This window comes from Schistocerca serialis, chromosome 3 (assembly GCF_023864345.2).
Source record: "Schistocerca serialis cubense isolate TAMUIC-IGC-003099 chromosome 3, iqSchSeri2.2, whole genome shotgun sequence".
In the NCBI taxonomy this organism is placed as follows: domain Eukaryota; kingdom Metazoa; phylum Arthropoda; class Insecta; order Orthoptera; family Acrididae; genus Schistocerca; species Schistocerca serialis.
The window spans coordinates 228,983,083-229,010,025 of NC_064640.1; the positions used below are offsets into that span (position 1 = coordinate 228,983,083).

The following is a 26,943-nucleotide window of genomic DNA, read 5'->3' on the forward strand; positions in this document are numbered from 1 at the left end:
GTCGCCGCCATGCAATTCCTGGTGCATAGAAACATGGTACGGGTGCAATCGATGTTGATGTAGCATTCTCAACACCGACGTTTTTGAGATTCCCGATTCTCGCGCAATTTGTCTGCTACTGATGTGCGGATTAGCCGCGACAGCAGCTAAAACACCTACTTGGGCATCATCATTTGTTGCAGGTCGTGGTTGACGTTTCACATGTGGCTGAACGCTTCCTGTTTCCTTAAATAACGTAACTATCCGGCGAACGGTCCAGACACTTGGATGATGTCGTCCAGGATACCGAGCAACATACATAGCACACGCCCGTTGGGATTTTTGATCACAATAGCCATACATTAACACAATATCGACCTTTTCCGCAATTGGTAAACGGTCCATTTTAACACAGGTAATGTATCACGAAGGAAATACCGTCCGCACTGGCGGAATGTTACGTGATACCACGTACTTATACTTTTGTCTGTTACAGCGCCATCTATCACAAAGCGAAAAAAGTGGTCCGACTAAAACCTTCATATTTCCTTACATACTACATGAATATACAATAAAAAATGAGGGTTCCTATCTTTAAAAAACGCAGTCGATATCCGTTTGACCTATGGCAGCGCCATCTAGCGGGTCAATCATAGCGCCATGTGGTTTCCCCCTTCAAGCTAGACGAGGTTTGTTCTTTGTAGTTTTTTCGTTTGTTGGTTATTTCGTGAGATATTTGGCCCGGTCACTATCAATAGACAATCCTGTATTCAATTACCATGTCATTATTAACAATTTATGAGAAACAATCAAAATGAAAAATGATGAGACACATGAAAAATTAGATTCAAAATGTATCATAAAAAGCGTCATCTCTAAAAGTAAAGGAAAACCAGTTGCAAATCATTTCTACTGTACTGTTGCTTCGATGGCCAAAAACATTACTAACGAATTAATAAAAATGAGAAAACTCAAAAAATATGTGATATCTAAAGGTAAATGGAATTTAAAATCGTAGAACTGTTCAAGAGTCGAAAAACGCAATAATAAACAAAATTAAATTGACTTACTTATATATTATCTCTTGAAATATTTATCACACTACACACAAAGGCACAAATAAAGGCAAATATGAAAATATGTGGAGGGCATACCACCATACATCAAAATCACTTAAAATTTGATTCAAAGCAAGCTAAATAATTATCCCAGATGTATAGCTAGACAAACAACAAATCGCTAAAGGACAAAACTTTGAATCTTTTTGTGTGACGCAATTATTGAAACCAGTGTGTGAAATTTAAATGAAATGCCGTGTCTAATCAATACAAAACTAAGAACCAAACGTACACATTCGCCTAAGTACATACTCCACAAGCAACTGTGTGGTGAATGGCAGAGGATAACTTGTTCCACTACTAGTCATTACCTTTCCTGTTCCACTCGCAAATAGAGCGAGGGAGAAGCGACTGTCTATATACCTCCTACTCGCCTTAATTTCTCTTATCTTCGTTGTACTTACGCGACATGTACATATGGTGACCAGTAGATTAGTTCTGCAGTCAACTTCAAAGGCCGGGTCTCAAAATTTTCTCGTTGATAATATTTTATGGGAGTGGAGCTGTAGAGCTTTCATGAATGTTGAGAACTGCGTTATGAATACACAGCTGTAACAGTATATTTTATTAGACATGAAAGATGTCTGTCTAGGATCGGACCATCATGGGGTTCACTGTACCAGAGAAGAACAAAACCACATTTACCAAATTGTGTAACATTAAAGTATGCAGCTGTTACGTGAAACGACATTAAGTACATCATATCTTACATCAATGTAAAAAAATACTTACAAAACCATCTCAGCTTAGCGTTTGCGTAATTGTAATAATAGTTATCAGATATATATTGTTTCATCACTGATAGGAGCTGCATATAATATTGAGATGACAACGGTTATGGGAAAACGGTATGTACATATACGGTATGTACATATACAATGGTGGTAGAATAGCGTACACAAGGGCAGTGCATTGGCCCAGATGTCATAAATTAACGGACTTTCAACGCGGAGTGGTAAATGGAGCTAGACGCATGGGACACTCCATTTCGGAAACCGTTAAGGAATTCAATATGCCGAGATCCACAGTGTCAAGAGTGTGGCGAAAATACAAAATTTCAGGCGGGAAGTACGATGATCTTCTGCGTTATGACAGCGCAGCAAAATTTTGTGCAAGCTGGTGGTGGCCCCATATTGGTGTGGGCTGTGTTCTCATGGAATGGACTGGGTCCTCTGGTCCAACTGAACCGATCATTGACTGATTATTGTTATATTCTGTTACTGGGAGACCATTTACAGCCTACATCCAGCCATCCTGATTAAGGTTTTCCGTGATTTCCATAAATCGCTTCAGGCAGATGTCGGGGTGGTTCCTTTGAAAGAACATGGCCGACTTCCTTCCCTACCCTTCCCTAATCTGATGGGACCGATGACCTCACTGTTTGGTCCCCTCTCCCAAAACAACCAACCAACCATTTACAGCCATTCATGAACTTCACGTTCCTAAACAGCGAGGGAATCTTTATTAACGACAATACGCCGTGCCACCAGGCCGCAGTTGATCGCGACTGGTTTGAAGAACGTTCTGGACAATTCGAGCGAATGATGTGGCCACCCAGATCACCTGACATGAATCCCATCGAACATTTATGGGACATAAGTGAGAGGTCAGTTCGAGCACAAAATCCAGCGCCGGCAACACTTTCGCAAATATGGATGGCTATAGTGGCAGCACGGCACAGTATTTCTGCAGAGGACTTCCAACGACTTAAAAGGAGCTCTGACACGATATTAGGAGGTATCCCATGATTTTTGTCACCTTAATGTATAATGATTGCAGGTTGTAGTAGAAAATGACAATGACACGGAAGCAAGCGCCTCTTCGTGATCACATCTGTTGGACTCTAGACAACTGCAAAACCATGGCCTGGTTAGGTGAGTCCCGATCTCAGTTGGTAAGAGCTGATGGCAAGGTTCGGGAGTAGCGAAGACACCTCGAAGCCATAGACCCAAGCGGCCAACAAGCGCTGTGAAAGCTGGTGGTGGTTCCAAAAAGGTGTGGGGTGTGTTTACATGGAATGGACTGGTTTCTCAGGTTGAAATGAATCGCTCATTGACTGGAAAGGCTATGTTCGGCTACTTGAAGACCATTTGCAACCATTCATGGAACTTCATGTTCCCTAACAATGAAGGAATTCTTATGATGACAGCGTGCTATGTCACCAGGCCACAGTTGTTCACGATTGGTCTGAAAAAACTTCTGGGCAATTTGAGCGAATGATTTGGTCACCCAGATGACCCGACATGAATCCCATCGAACATTTGTGGGACATAATCAAGAGGTCAGTTCGTGCACAAAATCCTGCATCGGAAACACTTTCGCAATTATGGACGGATATAGAGACAGCGTGGCTCAATTTTTCTGCAGGGACTTCCAACGACTCCTTCAGTCCATGTGACGTCGAGTTGCTGCACTATGCCTGGAAAAAGGAGGTCCGACACGATATTAGGAGGTATCCCGTGACTTTTGTCAGCTCAGTGTACGTAACATTATGTTTATTTAACCTCATAGACATTCGTGTGTGGTATACTCATGCACTGAAGAGAGTAGGTCGAAGAGTATTCAATGAAGCATTTAAGGTTCAAAATGGTTCAAATGGCTCTGAGCACTATGGGACTTAACATCTGTGGTCATCAGTCCCCTAGAACTTAGAACTACTTAAACCTAACTAACCTAAGGACATCACAAACACCCATGCCCGATGCAGGATTCGAACCTGCAACCGTAGCGGTCGCGCGGTTCCAGACTGTAGCGCCTAGAACCGCTCGGGCACCCCGGTCGTATTATCACACTTCCCTGGGAGACTCTTGTTGATACAGTTGTCTCTGATGAACACTCGCCGTCGAGGACAATGTACTGGATTCTGTTAGTTAAGAAGTCTTCGAGCCACCCACGTATCTGGGAACCTATTCTGTAAGCCCGTACCTTCGCCAACCGTCTGCTATGGGGCATCGTGTCAAACGCTTTCCGGAAATCTGGGAATATGGGATCTGCCTGTTGCCCTTCATTCATGCTTCGCAGGATATCATGAACTGAGTTTCCCACAAGTGATACTTTCGAAATCCGTGCTGGTTTGTGGCCAGAAGCTTTTCCGTCTCAAGAAAATTTATTATATTCGAATTGAGACTATGTTCAATAGTACTGCAGCAGACCGAGGTTAAGGATATTGGTCTGTAACTTTTTTGCAGGTCTGTTCTTTTGCCCTCCTTATATACAGGAAGCATCTGTGGTTTCTTCCAGTCGTTTGGGACTTTGCGCTGGGCGACACATTAGCGATAAATGCAAGCTAAGTAAGGGGAAATTGCCGTGGAGTACTCTTTGTAAAATCGAATTGGGGCTCCATCGGACCTGGTGGTTATTGGTTTTCAACACTTCCAGCTGCTTCTCAACGCCAGGGATGCCTATTTCTATACCCCCATATTGGAGTATGTGTGACGGTCAAAAGACGGTATGTTTGTACGAGCTTCCTTCGTGACTGATTTCTTAAACGAGAATTTTAAAACTTGAGCTTTCTTTTTGCTGACTTCTATTGCCCTACGAGACTGCTCAATAAGTGACTGTATGGAAGGATTCGGCCTGCTTCGCGGTTTTTCGTAGGTTCGGAATTTTGTCTGATTCTCAGGAAGATCTTTTGCTAAGGTATAACGGTGGTAATAGTTGAATGCTTCGCTCGTCGTTTTTTCGTCCAAATTAGATGCTACCAGTGTAAATACATCTAATAAAAAAATATGAATCGAAAGAAGGAAGTGCTATTTTCTTTAGCGAATATCTTTCAGTAAGCACATACTCAACTTAGATACTTAGGTATCAGTAGGTCACAAAAGTCACTCAGAAGTTAAGTCCCATAGTGCTCAGAGCCATTTGAACAAAAGTCACGCACGCAATACTTCACACCGAGCGAGGTGGCGCAGTGGTTAACACACTGGATTTGCATTCAGGTGGATGACGGTTCAAGCCTGCGTCCGGCCATCCTGATTTAGATTTTCCGCCCTTTCTTAAATCACTTCAAGTAAATGCCGGGATGGTTCCTTTGGAAGGTCAAGGCCGATTTCCTTCCCCATCTTGCCGTAACACGAGTTCGTGCTCCGTCTTCACAAAGACTTAAAAGCACTTACTTTAGTTCAAAAAGGGGTCCACTACTCAGGAACACTTATCTTCAATAATTTGCCAGCAAACATAAAAAATTTAGTTACAAATAAAGAACAGTTTAAAAGGAGCCTGAAAGACTTACTAGTGGCCAACTCCGTCTACTCCATTGACGAATTTTTTAATAGAAACAAATGATGTATTGTGTATATTCATACTATTAGTATTGTTATTTCAGCAAAAAAAAAAAAAAATTGACATGTTCCACATCCACGAGGATCTCCTCAGCATGGATCTATGGAACGAAAAACTAATCTAATCTAATCTAATCTCTAATGACCTCGCTGTCGACGGGACATCAAACACTAATCTCCTCCTCCTCCGCAATATTTCAGATTTACATGCCATTTCACCTAGAAATAAAAATAATATATGACCCCTCCTTTAGTGTGTTTGTTTTGATGTACTGATCACTGAAAGAATCATAGCTCTCTATAACTGCAGTCGTTCCCTATCCCCGTTGTGTATTCGGTGAACATATCACTTAATGCGATTGCTGAAGTGGATGGGGGGAACTCAGCTGATTGGAACGGCGCAAGAGTGTTGTCAGCAGTGTTATTACTCAACGTTTACCATAGTTGAAAGTGAGCAGTGATGCATGAATGTGGTTTATTTAGAACATTATGAGGCGTAAAAGCATAGTGAATACAGTGAAAAAATGACCAATATTCGTAAGTTTTTGTACCTCATAAACGAATAAAAGCCGAAAATGAGCGTGAGGGAATCGAAAATTATATTACCTGCGACGAAATATCAAAAGACAAGAGCGAGCCAGACTCAGATATCTCTATTAAAAATTCCAGTTATTGCACTTATGAAGGAAATACAGACATAGCTAGTACTTCTACTGGCTTCAAGTACTTTGATGGACGGGATAGTAGTCTCCTGGTCAATATTTCCGACGTCAGAAATAATGTTGAAAGAAAAGGTTGATGATTCCCTGAAGTATAACGTTATATTGAATCCATTGTCACCTGACGAAATTATAATTTCAGGAATGATGTAGACAGCATAACTAGATTTTTTCGGTACGGCTGCCTGTCATTATACCCATGGTTGGTTTATTCTAGCTCAGTTAAAGTTGTGTCCTTCCGGCCACGTATAACGCATGGCAGTTATCAAAAAGTTTCACGCATCTGCAAAAAGTGCATATCAGTTCCAAATGGCATAAACGTGCAGCTGAAAACTCAAAAAAAATTGTTAACGTCATGTCAAACAAAACTAAGGGCGCAGAAGAAATCACGAAAGAGAATGTTACAAAATTAGTACAGACTAATTGTGCTGGCATTAAATCAATTGTTTCTTGCATACTGTTCTGTGCATTACATGATTTGTCTTTAAGAGGGAAAATAAAATTCAAATTCTGTTTCTAAAGATTTATTGCAGTTTACAGTTAAGTCAGGCAGTGGCAGATTAATGAAATTTCGTTGGTGAGAGCGGTTTCCTAGAAAAGAAAGAAAATCCAGGGTTCCTTCCCCTGAGAGCGTATGGAAAAAACTTCAAAAACTGCTATTTTAAGCAGTTTTTATTATTAACAACTTCGAAGAAATTCTAAAATGTGCTTTGTCGTAGACCAACAGGATTTTAATTCCTTGGAATGTGTAGCATTCACATCCTTCTTCTTACTTCTACACATATATATCACTGTTAACATGAAAACCTATTTTGTCAATTAAGAGTTGCTAAGCCAATTAAAAGATACGAAATTCAGATTAGAATGAAATACTCTTAAATTTATAGTTTTTGATATGTTCACAATTACATTTTTGCCAGTTTAGTTCAGAAATATATACAGAGTGGTCCATTGATAGTGACCGGGCCAAATATCTCACGAAATAAGCATCAAACGAAAAAACCACAAAGAACGAAACTCGTCTAGCTTGAAGGGGGAAACCAGATGGCGCTATGGTTGGCCCGCTAGATGCCGCTGTCATAGGTCTAACGGATATCAACTGCGTTTTTTTTAATAGGAACCCCCATTTTTATTACATATTCGTGTAGCACGTAAATAAATACGAATGTTTTAGTTGGACCACTTTTTTCGCTTTGTGATAGATGGCGCTGTAATAGTCACAAACGTATAAGTACGTGGTATCACGTAACATTCCGCCAGTGCGGTCGGTATTTGCTTCGGGTTACATTACCCGTGTTAAAATGGACCGTTTACCGATTGCGGAAAAGGTCGATATCGTGTTGATGTATGGCTGGCTATTGTGATCAAAATGCCCAACTGGCGTGTGCTATGTATGCTGCTCGATATCCTGGACGACATCATCCAAGTGTCCGAACCGTTCGCCGGATAGTTACGTTATTTGAGGAAACAGGAAGTGTTCAGCCACATGTGAAACGTCAACCACGACCTGCAACAAATGATGATGCCAAAGTAGGTGTTTTAGCTGCTGTCGCGGCTAATCCGCGCATCAGTAGCAGACAAATTGCGCGAGAATCGGGAATCTCAAAAACGTCGGTGTTGAGAATGCTACATCAACATCAACTGCACTCGTACCATATTTCTACGCACCAGGAATTCCATGGTTACGACTTTGAACGTCGTGTACAGTTCTCCCACTGGGCACAAGAGAAATTACGGGACGATGACAGATTTTTCGCACGCGTTCTATTTAGCGACGAAGCGTCATTCACCAACAGCGGTAACGTAAACCGACATAATATGCACTATTGGGCAACGGAAAATCCACAATGGCTGCGATAAGTGGAACATCAGCGACCTTGGCGGGTTAATGTATAGTGAAGCATTATGGGGGAAGGATAATTGGCCCCCATTTTATCGATGGCAATCTAAATGGTGCAATGTATGCTGATTTCCTACGTAATGTTCTAAGGATGTTACTACAAGATGTTTCACTGCATGACAGAATGGCGATGTACTTCCAATATGATGGATGTCCGGCACACAGCTCGCGTGCGGTTGAAGCGGTATTGAATAGCATATTTCATGACAGGTGGATTGGGCGTCTAATCACCATACCATGGCCTGCACGTTCACCGGATCTGACGTCCCCGGATTTCTTATGTGGAGAAAGTTGCAGGATATTTGCTGTCGTGATCCGCCGACAACGCCTGACAACATGCGTCAGCGCATTGTCAATGCATGTGCGAACATTACGGAAGGCGAACTACTCGCTGTTGAGAGTAATGGTTCAAATGGCTCTGAGCACTATGGGACTTAACATCTATGGTCATCAGTCCGCTAGAACTTAGAACTACTTAAACCTAACTAACCTAAGGACATCACACAACACCCAGTCATCACGAGGCAGAGAAAATCCCTGACCCCGCCGTGTTGAGAGGAATGTCGTTACACGTATTGCAGGTAAATAAGTATCGTAGAAACATAAAAGACAATTATTTTCACAGCATCGAGCAAATCATACAGATGCTGAATTTTTACATTTGCTACTGTACCATTACAATATGAACCCAACAGGACTGATCTGGGGCCAAGTTGCGGGATTTGGCCCGAGAAGTAACAAGACTAAGCTGTCAGACGTACTGGAACTAACGCACGCAGCTTTTTCGCGTCACTGCCGAACGCTTGCGGGATATAGAAGGGCTCGTCATAAAAGTAGAGAAAATGCTGCGCCTGGTTGGCTTCGTGGATTCTGTTGTTGATAGGCTCGTTGTCAACGCAGCAGGTGACACTTCCAGAACTGAAATGCTGAGAGATTACCAGACGACTGACTGTAAGTAATACCTTCAGTGGCTTCAATATTTAACTATACGGTGAAATCCTTCAATACTCTCTGACGTTACACACAACTTATGCAGAAAAATTGCCCTGTGGCTAAGTCAGGAATTTTCATCATTCTTGTTTTTAATTACAACAGTACGTTAGCTGAAAGAGGATAACCTGTTGCGGTTTTCGTCTAGTCGTCTAAGGAACGTATAGTGTGAGATTTGCAGTGTATTATTTCATTCTACTTAAAATTAAATGACATTCGAAGCTGTATTGCTTCTCTGCTCGTCCCTTTTTACGTGTGAACTGCACCTGAGTACGTCACTGCAGGTTAACTGTACCACCTGACCGGTAAGTCGATGTGCTCGTAATGCACAGCACAAAAGTACCCTCATTATCGCACTTGACAGTACTCGAGACAGCTTGGCTGCAGTCCCACGTGAAACGGAAGTCCAAAGAGATTCCAGCATACGCGAAAGAAAACATAGTGCTATGTGTTGTGTCTAGACAAGACAGCCTAGACACAATGACAGGAAGCCGAAAGGCACGCGCTTAAACTCACGCAGGCTGGCGTGAGGTCTGAAACAGGATACGTAATGAATGCTATAAAGAAAAGTACGTAGCTTCGGGAATACTTAACTTTAATCCATAATTGTAGAACATCGCTCTTGATGATACATGCTTCATATAATAAATTATCAAAGCTATGGCGCCTTGCTAGGTCGTAGCAAATGTAGCTGAAGGCTATGCTAACTATCGTCTCGGCAAATGAGAGCGTATTTGTCAGTGAACCTTTCCTTGCAAAGTCGGCTGTACAACTGGGACGAGTGCTAAGACGTGTCTCTAGACCTGCCGTGTGGCGGCGCTCGGTCTGCAATCACTGACAGTGGCGACACGCGGGTCCGACGTATACTAGCGGACCGCGGCCGATTTAAAAGGCTACCACCTAGCAAGTGTGGTGTCTGGCGGTGACACCACACTATGTTTCATCACTTTTATTCTTATGATGAACGGATAATACATATATGAGTATCCCAGTTGCAAAAGCGGCTAAGTCAGTTTTAAAAGATTTTTGGGAAAAGCAAAAAAAAAAAAAAAAACGTAGCCCTGCTCTCACAGCAGTACTACAACGGTAGTTAATATCTAAATAAAAAAAAGAGAGAATCATAGCGACCACATCATAAATGTCTCTATATTCCTACATTAACCCCTTATTAGTATTTTTATGTAAAAATTTGTACTTACCCCGTTTTGCAACCGAATGGGCCAGTTAGCTGCTTCTGCACCACCATCGGCGGCCATGATGGAATGCAGTCGGTTGCAAGACCGGCCGAAATATTAATTCCGGTGTTTATCTGGCTATGCCGGTATGAATGGTAGACTACAGTAGTTTACTAAAATAATGCGAAAGGAAGAAAATTAAACGAACAAAGTGCTGAAATACTGTTTTATTTTAGATATTTAAAAAGATTGAAGCCTTTACAAAAAAAAAAGGACTAAACACGAACTACTACAAGGTACAATATTAACATCACACAGATTTAATCACTGAATTCAGTCTTAACACCTGTCATGAAAATGAGAAATCTTTGGAAACAAATCTTGGAAAAATGAAATACTGCAAAGAAACGATCACAAGGTAAAATGAAGTGTACAGCGCTTAAGCTAAGTTCGGGGAATCGTCATGTAAGAGCTCAAAATTAAGTCATTCGTCCTCGTCCTTTTGACATTCGTCTGTTTCCATGATCTGCTGCTGCTCAAAAACATCAGTGTAGAATTTTAACTTTTCCTCCTCGGGCCATGTCTCTCCCCAGTGTAGTTTTAAGAGCCGCTCGACGTCTGTAATTTTAGCTTTTTTCAATGGGACGCCTTTTGGAATCTCAGGAATAATTTCTTTCGTGATACGTTTGCCTCTTTTAAGAATTGAAGAATGCTTCTCCTTGCACAAGACATAATTTTCTGTTTGTTGCCTTCGTGATGATAATTATCTTCGACTTTTGAAACTGGAAGTGCCAGGATTCAGGAGCTTTGATGACGTCAGTGGCGATCTTCCTCCAGTCTCTCACTTTGCACTCGTCCAACCCCAAATGCACCACTGTGCCGAATTTTTCCATTATGCCGACGTATACTGCAAGGTTTTCGATTACACTCAATTTTGAAAATTTTCTCTCCATGTTTCCAAAAACTCTATCAGGGTGTATAAAATAATAACCGACGATCGTGAACCAAACTTCAACGCTCTCTACGTGTACTGGAGCAGCGTACAGGAACCAGTACATCAACATCCCAATCACTGTTGTATTCTTGTTTTGCCCGCCGCATCCATCCGAAAAGAGGTGTAATTTGGTGACACCATGCAAATTGGAGTTAATCAATTAATGATGAAGAGGTGAAGCAATCTGATTCGACCCTTTACAAATTAGTTCCCCATCCAAACATACGAGGTCACATTGTCTTTCGTCTGACTGCTCGTAGAGGAACCTCGGCAAACCGTGAAATTATATAAGTACATCTGTCTGGAATAATAAGCCGCCTGAACTGGGACTTTTGGAAGGACTAAATTTTTCTAGTAGTCGTAACTTAAAATTAGTTGACCTTCGATGTCGTCCTTCAGCCTTTCATAAAAAACATCGTTCCGAACTTTGTGAGCTGTAAGCAGATGTTCCAAATTTTTCTTTTCCATTGGCCGATTTTCCAAGTAAATCATGCTTTGTAAGGACGAGCATGTAGAGCATGTGTCAATAGAAAGTGCTCCGAAGCCAATATTTAAATTATTGCAGAATATTGTCCGGTAGTAGTCATACTTTACGTCCAGACCAGGATATTTGTCACAGAACATTTCCAATATTATTTTTACATTTAATTCACTGGACAAACATTGGCGATGTAGCATTTTCCCTCTAGAATAGTGATTTTCGATCGGCTTCAATTGTTCAATGTGTCTGACAACTGCATTTTTCATATCTTCGCACAGCTTCGTTCTTCTGTCACATCCTTTTCTTTCAGCGGTTGCAGGTGAGGAATTGTTCATTATACTCTGACAAATTTTGTTGAGTCTCATTTTTTTATCTGCAAAATCCCATGAAAGCCGCTCTGCAAACCCTGATGTTTATAGAAACTCCTTCACTTTTTTGGGAGCACAAACTCCGTAATTAGTTGCTTTCTTGATACTTTGTCTGCTGTAGGCTTAGAATCTTAGATGTTCGAGGAGATGACACAGTGACATGCTGTCGAATGTAATTGTTCTGCCATTCTTGGTTATTTTGTTCGTAAAAGTTTTGATAGGTCCGTCTTACGTCCTGCATAGTTAGTTCTTTACATTTCAGCTTTCCAGCAGAATGTTTACAGTTTGACATGTGTTGAAACCCTTTCGGTTGGTACCTACAGGTAAATGAAAAATGAAACTGCAAACCAACTGATAGTAGTTTTAGTTCAATGCAATCAGAAGTTCGGTGTTTCTATTTCCAAATACGTTGAATTTACAAGAAATGTGTTCCAGAAAAGGTTAGGTAATGTTGCCAGGGCATTAATTTCAACAATATTAAAATTGTAACGAATATTTGAATATTACTCTAAGCGGTGGTCTTTCTTACCTCTTTCTTTTCTCGACGATTCGTTTCCATTGGTTTACATTCCGTCTTATCTTTCTAGAAGCAGAGTTTCTCGTGGCATCTCCTCGCTCATCTTTAACGCTAATATCAGGTCAATTGTCGTCGGGTTCGTCGAAATGTACTACAATAGTAGAAATTTCCTCTTCATTATCCCTGTCCATTTCGAACTGTGCTACAATGAAACTGCCTACAAAGTCGTTTTAAAATACACAGTGGACCGAGTGTGCTGGTAGGTATTTTTATCGTATAACAATGCCTTTTCGCACTTATAGCAATGGAAGCAAAAACATATGAGAATCTATAATGAGATTTTTCACTCTGCAGCGGAGTGTGCGCTGATATGAAACTTCCTGGCAGATTAAAACTGTGTGCCCGACCGAGACTCGAACTCGGGACCTTTGCCTTTCGCTGGCAGAAGTAAGGCTGTGAGTACCGGACGTCAGTCGTGCTTCAGTAGCTCAGATGGTAGAGCCCTTGCCCGCGAAAGGCAAAGGTCCCGAGTTCGAGCCTCGGTCGGGCACACAGTTTTAATCTGCCAGGAAGTTTCATATCAGCGCACACTCCGCTGCAGAGTGAAAATCTCGTTCTGGAAACATCCCCCAGGCTGTGGCTAAGCCGTGTCTCCGCAATATCCTTTCTTTCAGGAGTGCTAGTTCTGCAGGGTTCGCAGGAGAGCTTCTGTAAAGTTTGGAAGGTAGGAGACGAGGTACTGGCAGAAGTAAGGCTGTGGGTACCGGGCGTGAGTCGTGCTTCGGTAGCTCAGATGGTAGAGCCCTTGCCCGCGAAAGGCAACTAATCTAAGGACATCACACACATCCATGCCTGAGGCAATATTCGAACCTGCGGCCGTAGCGGTCGCGCGGTGCCTGACTGAAGCGCCTAAAACCGCCCGGCCACTCCGGCCGGCAAACATTTTAGTCACATGTAGCTAAAAATCGGAACTTTTTAAAAGTTTTACGTGTGACAAGATAATACGCCCGGGTCACCAACCGCACCCTTTGTCGGCGGCCATTATCCCATTAAAACTGCCTCTTATGTAACCGAATAGGATTTGGCCGCTTTTGCAACCTAATGTGTAGAAAACATAGCCGCCTTTGCACCCGTACGCGATTTTCGCACATTTTAAAATACTTAGGACCGTTTTTGAAGCCTGATCGATACATTATTCCATAGTACGTGAAAACCTGTACAAGAAAGTGCCTCTAACTCAATTTTCGATGCTTTTGCAACTGGGCTACTCGTATAAAGGGTGATCACCTAAAACCTGTACCGCAAATATTGCGGAAATGGAAAGTGCTACTGATGCGCTGTTCTCACATAATGGGTTGGTAATAGGAGGTTCGTATTGTTAGCCAATAAACAGGTCTTAATAATAACTCGAAAGAGTATTTTTTGTGCAAGCATAGGCTTTTTTAGGTGGGACAATGCCTGTGGACATTAACATATTAAAAGTAGGGTAAACTAGGATGTCAGTGGTGTTTGTTGCAAGATTCTAGTGCGAGTCGCTTAACGAGATATCGTATTTTGAAAAATTCCCGCACTGATACTTGGTTGTGCCATTCAGCTTGCATAGTTGCTAGGTATGATGTCGTTATGTTTCCTTACAGTGTACTTGTGCTTTCCTTGAATGCACTGCGACTTGCTAGTCAGTCAGTGTGTGTCAATCCAAGTGTGAGTGGACGATGGTATTTACCAATGCAGAAAAAGCCGCCATGCTCATGGTGTATGGGGAGTGTGGGATGAATGCAGTTCGTTCTTGTACAGTGTATGCGGCAAGAATCATCTCTGGAATTATTTATCAACCTCTTCAACCAGTTACGTGGAAGTTGTACACTACTGGCCATTAAAATTGCTACACCACGAAGATGACGTGCCACAGACGCGAAATTTAACCGACAGGAAGAAGATGCTGTGACATGCAAATGATTAGCTTTTCAGAGCATTGACACAAGGTTGGCGCCGGTGGCGACACATACAACGTGTTGACATGATGAACGTTTTCAACCGATTTCTCATACACAAACAGCAGATGAGCGGCGTTGTCTGGTGAAAAGCTGTTGTGATGCCTTGTGTAAGGAGGAGAAATGCTTACCATCACGTTTCCGACTTTGATAAAGGTCGGATTGTAGCCTGCGGTTTATCGTATCGCGACATTGCTGCTCGCGTTGGTCCAGATCCAATGACTGTTAGCAGAATATGGAATCAGTGGGTTCAAGAGGGTATTATGGAACGCCGTGCTGGATCCTAACGGCCTCATATCACTAGCAGTCGAAATGACAGGCATCTTATCCGCATGGCTGTAACGGATCGTGCAGCCACGTCTCGATCCCTGAATCAACAGATGGGGAAGTTTGCTAGGCAACAACCATCTGCACGAACAGTTCGACGACGTTTGCAGCAGCATGGACTACCAGATCGGAGACCATGGCTGCGGTTACCCTTGACGCTGCATCACAGACAGGAGCGCCTGCGATGGTGTACTCCACGACGAACCTGGGTACACGAATGGTAAAACGTCATTTTTTCAGATGAATCCAGGTTCTGTTTACAGCATCATGATGGTCGCATCCGTGTTTGGCGACATCGCGGTGAACGCACATTGGAAGCGTGTATTCGTCATCGCCATACTGGCGTATGACCCGGCGTAACGGTATGGGGTGTCATTGGTTACACGTCTCGGTCACCTGTTGTTCACATTGACGGCACTTTGAACAGTGGACGTTACATTTCAGATGTCTTACGACCCGTGGCTCTACCCGCCATTCGATCCCTGCGAAACCCTACATTTCAGTAGGATAATGCACGACCGCATGTTGCAGGTCCTGTACGGGCCTTTCTGGATACAGAAAATGTTCGACTGCTGCCCTGGCCAGCGCATTTTCCAGATCTCTCACCAACTGAAAACGTCTGGTCAATGGTGACCGAGCAAATGGCTCATCACAATACGCCAGTCACTACTCTTGATGAACTGTGGTATCGTGTTGAAGCTGCACGGGCAGCTGTACCTGTACATGCCATTCAAGCTCTGTTTCACTCAATGCCCAGGCGTATCACGGCCGTTATTACGGCCAGAGGCGGTTGTTTTGGGTACTGATTTCTCAGGATCTATGCACCCAAATTGAGTGAAAATGTAATCACATCTTAGTTCTAGTATAATATATTTGCCCAATGAATACCCGTTTATCATCTGTATTTCTTCTTGGTGTAGCAATCTTAATGGCCAGTAGTGTAGTATAACCACTAGACAATGTAACAGAAAGAAACAGGTGATGACAGAAGAGGGGGAAATTAATGTTCTTGCTGCTGTTGCGGTTGATCCGCACGTTGGCTACCACTCAATCGCGCGAGGAAGTGGCAAGAGTCAAGCAAGTGTCCTACGCACTCTCCCTTGATATAGGTTCTCTCAAGAGGTGCGCGGAAACGATGATGAGAATCGTGTCAACTTCTGTACAGGGGCATTAAGACAGGATACTCCAGATGTATCAGTATCTTGTTTAGTGATGAACCCAAAGTTACCAATCATGGAAAGGTAAACTGACGAAACTTGCACTACTGGTCTATTGACAATCCCCACTAGCTTCGTCAGGTGGAACGTAAACGTGTGGTGTGGGATAATGAACCATGAGCACATTGGCTCGATTTTCATAGATGGAACACTGAAAGCACATAAGTGTTGCAGCCTCCTAACAGACCATGTCCCACGGATGATAGAAGATATTCCACTGCAGACTAGAAGGAACCTGTGGTACCATGTGATGACAGTCCAACCCATAGTGCACGAAGTACTACAGCATGTCTTCACAAATTGTTTCCAGGTCACTGGGTTGGACGTAGAGGACTTGTGCCTTGGCCGGCCCATTCCCCGGATTTGATGCCTGTAGACTTTTTTCTGTGGGGAAAGCTGAAAGACGCTATCTAAAAGGACATACCAGTTACACACAATGATATGCAACAACATATTACTACAGCCTGCTTGGACATCTCCGCTGAAATGCTAGCATGTGTGCAGAAGTAGTTACATACCAGACTGGAAGTGTGTATTGCCGCTGCCAGTGGTCATTTTGAACACAGCCTGTGATGGCCAGTTGTCTCATTACTGGTCATAATCCACATACCTAGTGTATGCACTTGTGTTGTTCTTTAGTGTGTGCTACCACTGGCATTGTACAAGAGTCAGAATTGTAACTTTTCGAAATACGATATTTCGTAAACGACTCACTACAATCCTTCAAAAGAAACACCACTGACATTCTAATTTACCCTTCTTTTAGATCCTTAATCTCAATAGGCACTGTTCCATTTAAAAAGTGTATGTTTGCACAAAAAATACAATCTCTAAGAACTATTACAATCTGTTCATTGGCTAACAATACGAGCCCCTGATTACCAACCTATTCTGTGAAAACTGCACGTCAATAGCACTTTCCATTTCAACAATATTTGTGGTGCAAGTTTTAGGTATTTCGCCCCGTATAGTATCGTATGTTGTGGGTCAGAGCAAACACGATTTAGTTTCGCCATAAATCAGTTTGAAAACTGATGTTGAAGTTTGGGGTAGTGATTCAGAATTGTAAAGTGAGGGAAATTTATCCATATGAAATTCTTAATTGCAGGAAAAAATTATTAATTGAGAGAATAGGGCCTATGATAGGACCAACTGAACATAACGGGAAAATGCAAAATCTGGAAATGTAAAAACTGGTTTTACTGTGAAGTAATTATATTGTTAGTTTATATGTGTTTATAGCATTGACGAGGTACTAAAACGGCGTTGTGACGACCCGAGCAGATAACAATGTACTCAAAATGTCAAAAATCATGTTTATGTGGAAAATATTTTCCTCCTACTGACAAAAGAACCAGGGGTCACCTTGAGGTACATGGTGCACAAACACGCATGGGCAGCACAAAGTGGCCTACCGGCCTTATCGCTTCACACAGTTACCAATTGACTCATGCGGCCATCGTGGCGGCTGGTCTTGCTTTTAGTCAGAGCTGTTTCCACGAAAAGGTTTTTATGGTAAGAAAGTTCTTTGGTAATATCTTCAAGCTGTACTGTGCAATCACTGATACTCCCAGAGAAATACAGTCTGCTGCTCTTACAATTGCCAATTCTGCACAATCACAGATTGAGGTTTGATCTTGGAGAGGGGGGGGGGGGGGGGGGGGGGTAAAAAGTGCAAAGTGCGTGGCTTGCTGTCTCTGCAGACACTCCCCCCCCCCCCCCCCCCCCCAATTCCCTTCCGAAACTCATCTTGCATAAGCCACTTTTAATGTGCCACATATGTCTGTGATTTTAATAACAATAAAATATAGTAATGTCTTTAAAGTAATAATAATAATACACTCTACAATAAAACAAAAAAAGACCCACCCTGAAGAATTATCTGAATGGGACAGAAATTTGTAGACATGATATAACGTACAGACAAATAAATTATTGCAATTTTAGATAAACTGGATGATTTATTCAACGGCAAGAACTTCACAAATTGAGCAAGTCAATAATGCATTGGTCTACCTCTGGAACTTATGCAAGCAGTTATTCAGCTTGGCATTGATTGACAGGGCTGAAGGATGTCCTCCTGGAGAATATCGTGTCAAATTGTGTCCAATTGGTGCATTAGAATGTCACAATCCAAAATGGTTAGAGGGCCCTGCCCGTAATGCTCCAAATGTTCTCAACTGGGGAGAGATTTGACCACCTTGTCGGCCAAGGTAGCCTTTGCCAAGCATGAAGATGAGCAGTAGAAACTCTTGTCATGTGCGGGCAGGTATTATCTTGCTGAAATGTAAGCCCAACATGGCTTAAAGTGACAGTCAAGTTAGTATCAGGTGCCCTGATGAACAGACCATTTGGAGGCCGCTGCAGCACTTTGAGGTTTATTCTTATTTTATGACCTCTGTTAACATAATTTGGCGAGAACAAACAGTACTGTTCTGCAATACTGAACACACAGCCAGTGTTACACAGATTCAAAAACATTGTGTCATTTGTTGCAGTATGCAGAAGTCACAGCTGCACTCCATCTCAGTGGTAAAATCATGGCTAATCATGCTCATATAATTGGCTTTGCAGGAAGCCAGAACATTTTGTTTGCGATCATACCTTTGGCAACATTAAAAATTGTCTATAAAAAAAAGCTGAAATCTTCAAGTATCCTGTTCTGTTTCTTTGGTATTTTTCATAAGACAAGCCTTTGTTTATGGAAGGAATTTTACCAATTTACCTCTAGTTTTGGTAAATTTTTGTATGTCAGAAGCAGTATTCAAATGTGATAAGCTGTTGAAGAGGTAAAGGTAAGAATGTTCATAGTCCTGCACACAACAATAATGTTCCTTAAGTTTCAAGTCAAATAAGTAACTTAACAATAGGTATAAAAATTAACTTCTTAAGCATTGTGCATTGTAATACATTATTTATTACATATTCAGAAATAAAAAATTGCATTTAACACATGGAACATGAACAGTTAATTTCAAAACAAAAAGACATCAGGACTTTGACTGTTTCTGCCAGTTGTGGAGCATAATTAATTGACAGGTCATCAACATTCTTAATGTCATCTTCATCTCCTCGTCCAAACCTAGGGCAGGAACCAGTGAATCACAGAATTCTTGAGGATTGGGATTGGTCAAGATTGGTTTTAAATGTAGTAGATTCTTGAATTTTGCAGGTTTAAGGGGCAGTTTGCCATTGTAAAGTTCTCTCAGTATGTTTAGATCACTTTGATTGTTACACTTTCTTGTTTTCTGCGCCTTGATTCTCAGCAAAAACAGCTTTCAAATAGTTTTAAAAGTAGTTTGTCTTGTGAAGCACCAATCTTGCCTCCTTTTGGTCAACTTTTAATTTCTAATTGGTGGTGTTGCCACAAGGCACTTTTTAACATAAAACACACATAAAAGGTCTGTCTAAGTTTCAAATTTGATGTCTATGGCACAAATGATGTTAGTGAAAGGTCATGGTTTGATTCTGGTATTTCTAATGACATCCCTCCAGTCATCGGATGTCTCAGTGTAAGATTTCGCATTGACAAGACCTTTCATACAACAGTGGCCTCTTATAGCAAAAACTACTTTTACAGATGTACGTTGTTTCTGTGCATGAGCTGTGTAGTGCAGAAAATGCATAACCATGAAATTCTTGTTCTGACTTGCATATGAGTTGGGAAAAAAGAATGATGTGTTTTACTATGGGGCTGAGATTATTCTCATCATCTGTCCTCTTCCAGGTGGCACTTTCATCATACATGTAAAATACTGAAGTTTAGTCTGATGATACGTGTATATTAAAAGATATGAAATTCAGTTGACGATGACTGTATACATCAGGTGTGGTTACATTAAGAGTAAGCAGATTCTTTTTTTAATCAACAATAATTGCCTCAATTTTTTCATGTTTTCCGGATTCTTTATAGCAGTTTCTTTTGACTGAATAAAACTTCGCACTTCTCACCATATGATCTTGTCTTTACTTTGCCACAAAGCCTTCTTAGCCTTAAACGGTATTATAAATTGCCATGTAGAGACTTTAAAGAAACACTCTGAAATCTGTGGCTCTCAGATAGATGGTTGAAGTAAATATAAAACCAAATAAAATCAACTGTGTGAATAAACTAAATCCATTTTTTTTCCTTCATGAAATCTATGAGAGGAAGTCATCTTTGTAAGTAAGGTAGGTCCTGGGCTAATGAGGCTTCAGGTCCTTTGTCAGTAGTATCAGTAATGACACTGATACCTATGATTTCAATCAATTACAACTGTATATGTCTTTTTCAGGGTATCCAAAAATAAATATTGAAGTTTCCATCAAAAATTTCTTGGAAAGTTGTTGAACCACCAGTATGTTCTTTGTTAGACTCAGCATATATTACATATAGTTTGGCTTCATCTAGCCCTTCAGGTAAGCACTCTTGATGTATCCTTTAAAGAATAGTGATATTTCCTTCCTCTCATAGATTTCATGAAGGAAAAAAAATGTATTTAGTTTACTCACACAGTTGATTTTAGTTGGTTTTATATTTACTTCAACCATCTATCTGAGAGTCACAGATTTCAGAGAAGTGTTTCTTTAAAGTCTCTACATGGCAATTTATAATACTGTGTAAGGCTAAGAAGGCTTTGTGGCAAATGGTTACATCCAGCAATATATCACTACCATAAACATGTGCACGTGCCTGATAACAATAAGACACACAATCACTTCCCACTGCATCATACTTTCTGTTGCACCACTGCTGAACTGGAACAATTGTGATCAGTTCACTCAAATACTGAGTCTGTTTGTTGCAACACCCAAGTTTATTTACGTTAGATATAATGTGTGGAGTGCCACTATGAGGACATGACCAAGCACCTTAAGATTTTGCATGAACCGAGGACTGGCAGCCACGTAACATGAGAAAATGTGAAAAGTGTTAATATGTAGTAAAAACCTAAGAAAATGTCCGTTTCCGTCATTTACTATTGAATCGACCTAACGCCAGATCGTCACATTGGTCGCTTTTCTCTCTGAAACGGTTACATTTATCGTCTGCAAGCCCTTGTCGCGTGCTGCGGTATGCGGAGACACTACAAGCAGCACAGTAGAACACAGAAGACGCATCTAAGTTGATGCAATCGGCCAGTAAGAAGAGCAAGATTTCAAGTTTTAGTTATCGATTATTGATTTCCATTTTCAAGAAGGGACGTCGAACAGATGTGCAGAACTATAGACCTATATCTCTAACGTCGATCAGTTGTAGAATTTTGGAACACGTATTGTGTTCGAGTATAATGACTTTTCTGGAGACTAGAAATCTACTCTGTAGGAATCAGCATGGGTTTCGAAAAAGACAGTCGTGTGAAACCCAGCTCGCACTATTTGTCCATGAGACTCAGAGGGCCATAAACACGGGTTCACAGGTAGATGCCGTGTTTCTTGACTTCCGCAAGGCGTTCGATACAGTTCCCCACAGTCGTTTAATGAACAAAGTAAGAGCATATGGACTATCAGACCAATTGTGTGATTGGATTGAAGAGTTCCTAGATAACAGAACGCAGCATGTCATTCTCAATGGAGAGAAGTCTTCTGAAGTAAGAGTGATTTCAGGTGTGCCGCAGGGGAGTGTCGTAGGACCGTTGCTTTTCACAATATACATAAATGACCTTGTGGGTGACATCGGAAGTTCACTGGGGCTGTTTGCGGATGATGCTGTGGTATATCGAGAGGTTGTAACAATGGAAAATTGTACTGAAATGCAGGAGGATCTGCAGCGAATTGACGCATGGTGCAGGGAATGGCAATTGAATATCAATGTAGACAAGTGTAATGTGCTGTGAATACATAGAAAGATAGATCCCTTATCATTTAACTACAAAATAGCAGGTCAGCAACTGGAAGCAGTTAATTCCATAAATTATCTGGGAGTACGCATTAGGAATGATTTAAAATGGAATGATCATATAAAGTTGATCGTTGGTAAAGCAGATGCCAGACTGAGATTCATTGGAAGAATCCTAAGGAAATGCAATCCGAAAACAAAGGAAGTAGGTTACAGTACGCTTGTTCGCCCACTGCTTGAATACTGCTCAGCAGTGTGGGATCCGTACCAGATAGGGTTGATAGAAGAGATAGAGAAGATCCAACGGAGAGCAGCGCACTTCGTTACAGGATCATTTAGTAATCGCGAAAGCGTTATGGAGATGATAGATAAACTCCAGTGGAAGACGCTGCAGGAGAGACGCTCAGTAGCTCGGTACGGGCTTTTGTTGAAGTTTCGAGAACATACCTTCAGCAAAGAGTCAAGCAGTATATTGCTCCCTCCTACGTATATCTCGCGAAGAGACCATGAGGATAAAATCAGAGAGATTAGAGCCCACACAGAAGCATACTGACAATCCTTCTCTCCACGAACAATATGAGACTGGAATAGAAGGGAGAACCGATAGAGGTACTCAAGGTACCCTCCGCCACACACCGTCAGGTGGCTTGCGGAGTATGGACGAAAGATGTAGATGTAGAACGTGACAGAGATTCCGTGGGTTGTAATACAGCTAGGAGAAGCTGGATGTTCTTTCTGCAATATTGCAGAAAGACTTGGCAGGAATGTAGCCACTTTGCATGTCTGTTGGTAGTGGTGCTCACAAGAATGTAAGGTCGCATGAAGACCGGGTTCTAGACGGTCACATCACCCTCCAAGAGGGAACATGTTTCGCACATCATACTGCATCTGCAGCTGCAATTTGAGCAGCAGTTGGCACCACAGCGACACAACGAACTGTTACGTATCGTTTACTTCAAGGACAGCTTCACACGAGATGTCCTGTAGCATGCATTCCACTGACCCCAATCACTGTCATTTTTGACTTCAGTTCCGTTAAGCAAGAGGTCATTGGAGGACATGGTGGAGGTCTGGTTCTGCCTTGGTGCCAGTGATGGCCATGTGTTGGTTAGGAGGAGGTCAGTTGAGGGTCTGCAGCCAACCTGCCTGCGTGCTAGACATACTGGACCTACACCTGAAGTTAGGGTCTGGGGTGCAATTTTGTATGACAGCAGGAGCACTCTCATTGTTATATTATGCATCCTGACTGCAAATTTGTTTATCAGTCTGGTGATTTGACCTGTTGTGCTGCCATTCATGAACAGCATTGCAGGGGGTGTTTTCTGAAAGGATAACACTCAACTACATACCTTGTCATTACACAACATGTTCTACAGAGTGTCAAAATGTTGCCTTGGCCTGCTTAATGACCAGGTCTGTCTCCAATTGAGCACACATAGGACATGATCGGATGAGAACTCCAGCAGCATCCACAAACAGCATTAACCATCATTTACAGCATCATCCACAAACAGCATTAACCATCCCTGCATTGACCAAACAAGTGCAACAGGCGTGTAACTCCACCCCACAAAGTGACATCCGGCACCTGTACAACACAATGCATGCATGTTTGCATGCAACATTCTGGCTGTTATACTGGTTACCAGCACTTCACATTTGCAATGGCTTATCTCACACTTACGTGAACCTGTGATCTTTCAATGTTAATATAAGTCTCTTAGTATCGTAGTCATTTTACCAGAACAGTTTTTCTCTGTGACTGTTTCTCTAGAAAGCAAAACAGGCGTACACAATTACTGCATATAATACTGAGGTAAATATTTAGAAATCACTCCTTTTCTCCTCTTCATATCTTTCAGGCAACTATTGCAATATTACCATATTGTCAACATGCATGTGTGAGCATTTTGACTGTTACCTCTTACACCAATCACAAAGTAACTACTGGTGTTACTTTTCATTTCTTATTGATGTAATTAACTGTGTGTGTGTCATGTTGATAAATATAAAACAAAACTAGGTCCCAGCTCTCTGGCAGAAACGTGGCATCTTTTTGACAATATTCAGGCTTTCATTTCAACAGAGTCATATAATAATATAGAATAAAATTTTTAATATGATGTTTTTGGTATTGCACTTTATTGAGTAAAAATAAAAATTATTTATTAACAAATGCATCATGAAAGCATTTTTAGTTCATACAATACTGCAGCAACTTTGGTGTACAGAAAATATCATAATCTGCAGTCTTCAGTATTAGATTCATAGTTACAGACTAGATGTTCATTACTTAAAGCTACAGGACACTCATTATTCCAAAACTTGCGCACAAATGTCTGTGTTGCATCTTCTGATACTATGCTCCATGTGTATTGCATACCTGTACACTGATTTTGAGACAGTACGGATTCTCACTGGAGTTTTTTCCATGTTGGAGGACGATCACAAACTTTCACCATTCATGACACAAATTGGCACTTTTGGTACAACCTAAAATAAAAGAGTATTTATCAAGAGTGTTTCCAAACTGCTTACATTTATATGCAGTACACTGACACTAATAAATTTTGTTCAAAATATTAGATATTTCATTGAGTTTGATCCTCCTAGTTGTGTCTCTAACATAAATATGACTTTCAAATAATAAACTTTCTTCCAGACAATGTAACTGCCATATAAGAAACAATATTATATTATTAATACTGTGGAGATTCCATAAAAATGTGGTTCCAGAAGAGGGGCAGCAGCCTCTTTAGTAGTTGCAGGGGAAACAATCTGCATGATTGACTGATCTGTTACAATAATGTCAGACAATATGGTCTTGCTGTGCTGGTACTGTGAATAGCTGAAAGCAAGGGGGAAACTATAGCCATTACTTCTCCCAAGAACATGCAACTCTACCATATAGTTAAATGATGATGGGATCCTCTTGCGTAAAATATTCCGGAGGCAAAACAATTTCCCATTTGGATCTCCAGGTGGGGACTATTCAGGAGAATGTCATCATTCGGAAAAACAAAACTGGCATTCTACGGATTGGAGCATGCAGTGTTCGATCCCTCAACTGGGTAGGTAGATTATAAAATTTTAAAAAAAAGGAAATGCTTAGGTTGAAGTTAGATGGGATGGGGATTAGTGAAGTTTGGTAGCAGGATAAAGAGAACTTCTGGTCAGGTGAGTACACTGTCATCAATAAAAAATCAAATAGGGATAATGCAGGTGTAGGTCTAATAATGAATAAGAAAATATGAGGGTTGCCCAGAAAGTAGTGCACCACATTTTTTTTCTTCAATAATCCTTTATTGAAGATAACAAGAATTACACACATGAAAGAATTGTGTTTCATCTACATACCCTATTTTTCCACGTAATCTCCGTCCCATCCTATGGCCTTCCTCAAGCGCGAAACAAGGGCGTGTATGCCCTGTCAGTACCAATCCGAGTCCTGGTGGTGGAGCCAATGCTTCACTGTGTGAATCACCTCCTCATCAGCAAAATGTCTTCACGAATGGCATTCTTTAATGGCCCAAACAAGTGGAAGTCCAAGGGGGCTAGGCTAGGTGTGTCAGGTGTGACAGACACTGCTGCAAATAATGGAGCTCCACCAAATCACCTTCTGACGACCTCACCCTCCATGCCCAGCAACTAACTGTACTTCTGTTGACAGCATATGCTCCATAGACTGTGCACAAGCATTTGTGAATATTCACCACAGTTTCTTTCTCTGCAGTGAGAAATTCAATCATGGCATGTTGCTGTAACATGCATCTCCTACAGATGCCATTTTGAAACTGTCCTGCGGCTACACTATCTGTCAGAAGCGACAGAATCTTGACGCGCTCTCTCTCTCAGGAGACTTCAAATAATACATATGGAATATTCTGCATTTGTAGCATTGTTTTTGGCTGAGAAAAAAAAAATGGGGCTTTACTTTCTGGGCGACCCTCATAGCAATGTGGGTAAGCTACTATGCGCAGCACAGTGAACACATTATTATACACAGGATAGGCATAAAGCCAACACCCACAACAATAGTACAAGTTTATATGCGAACTAGCTCTGCCGATAATGAGGAGGGTGAAACAATGTATGATCAGACAGAAGAAATTATTCAGACACTTATGGGAGAGAAAAATTTAATTGTGATGGGTGACTGGAATTCAGCAGTAGGAAGAGGAAGAGAAGGGAAAATAGTAGGAAAATATGGACTGGGGGAAAGGAACAAAAAAGTAATCTGTGTGGTAAAATTTTGCTCAGAGCATATTTTAATCATCACCAATACTTGGCTCAAGAATCAACAATCATGGAAGACACCTGAGATAAAGGGAAGTTTCAGATGATTACATAACAGCAAGACAGAGATTTTTGGAACCAGATTTTAAACTGTAAGACATTTGCGGAGCAGCTGTGGACTCTGACCATAACTTATCGGTCATGAACTGTGGATAAAACAGAAGAATAGATTGCAAGAACGATGGAAATGAACACGGTAGAAGACAAATTGATAGCTTGAGAGATGAAATAGTGAAGGCAGCAGAGGATCTAATAGGTAAAAAGACCAGGCCTGCAGAAATCCTTGGACATCACAGGAGATACTAAATTTAACTCATGAAAGAAGAAAATATAAAAATTCGACAAATGAAGTGCCAAAAGAGAATACAAATGTCTAAAACATGCAATTCACAAAAGTGCAAAATGGCTAAGCAGAATGATAGAGGAAAAACGTAAGTCTATAGAAGCATGTATAACTAGGGGGAAGATAGGTACCACCTACAGAAAAATTAAAGAGGCCTTTGAAGAAAAGAAAACTAGCTGTATGGCTATCAAGAGATCAGATAGCAATCCAGTACCAAGCAAAGAACAGAAAGGTAGAAGGAGTATATAGAGGGTCTGTCCATGAGAGATGTACTTGAGGGCAATGTTATAGATATCAAAGAAGACGTGGACGAAGATGAGATGGAAGATATGACACTGTCAGAAGAATTTGACAGAGCACCAAAAGACCTAAGGAGTTGACAACATTCTGTCATAACTACTAATAGCATTGGGAGAACCAGCCATTACAA

The 26,943-nt window shown here is 41.3% G+C and overlaps 1 protein-coding gene across 6 annotated transcripts in view; it reads right to left on the minus strand.

Annotated features, from left to right (window-relative positions):
* Positions 1-26,943, minus strand: part of LOC126469964 (glutaryl-CoA dehydrogenase, mitochondrial-like) — a 925,249-nt gene that overhangs the window by 747,919 nt on the left and 150,387 nt on the right. The window contains exon 10 of one of the 6 annotated variants that reach the window (XM_050097383.1): positions 24,070-24,367. The exons of the other annotated variants lie outside the window; for them this stretch is intronic. The gene's annotated coding sequence lies outside the window, so the exon portion shown is untranslated. Of the gene's footprint in view, positions 1-24,069; positions 24,368-26,943 lie in introns of those variants that run through there. 6 annotated transcript variants of the gene reach the window in all.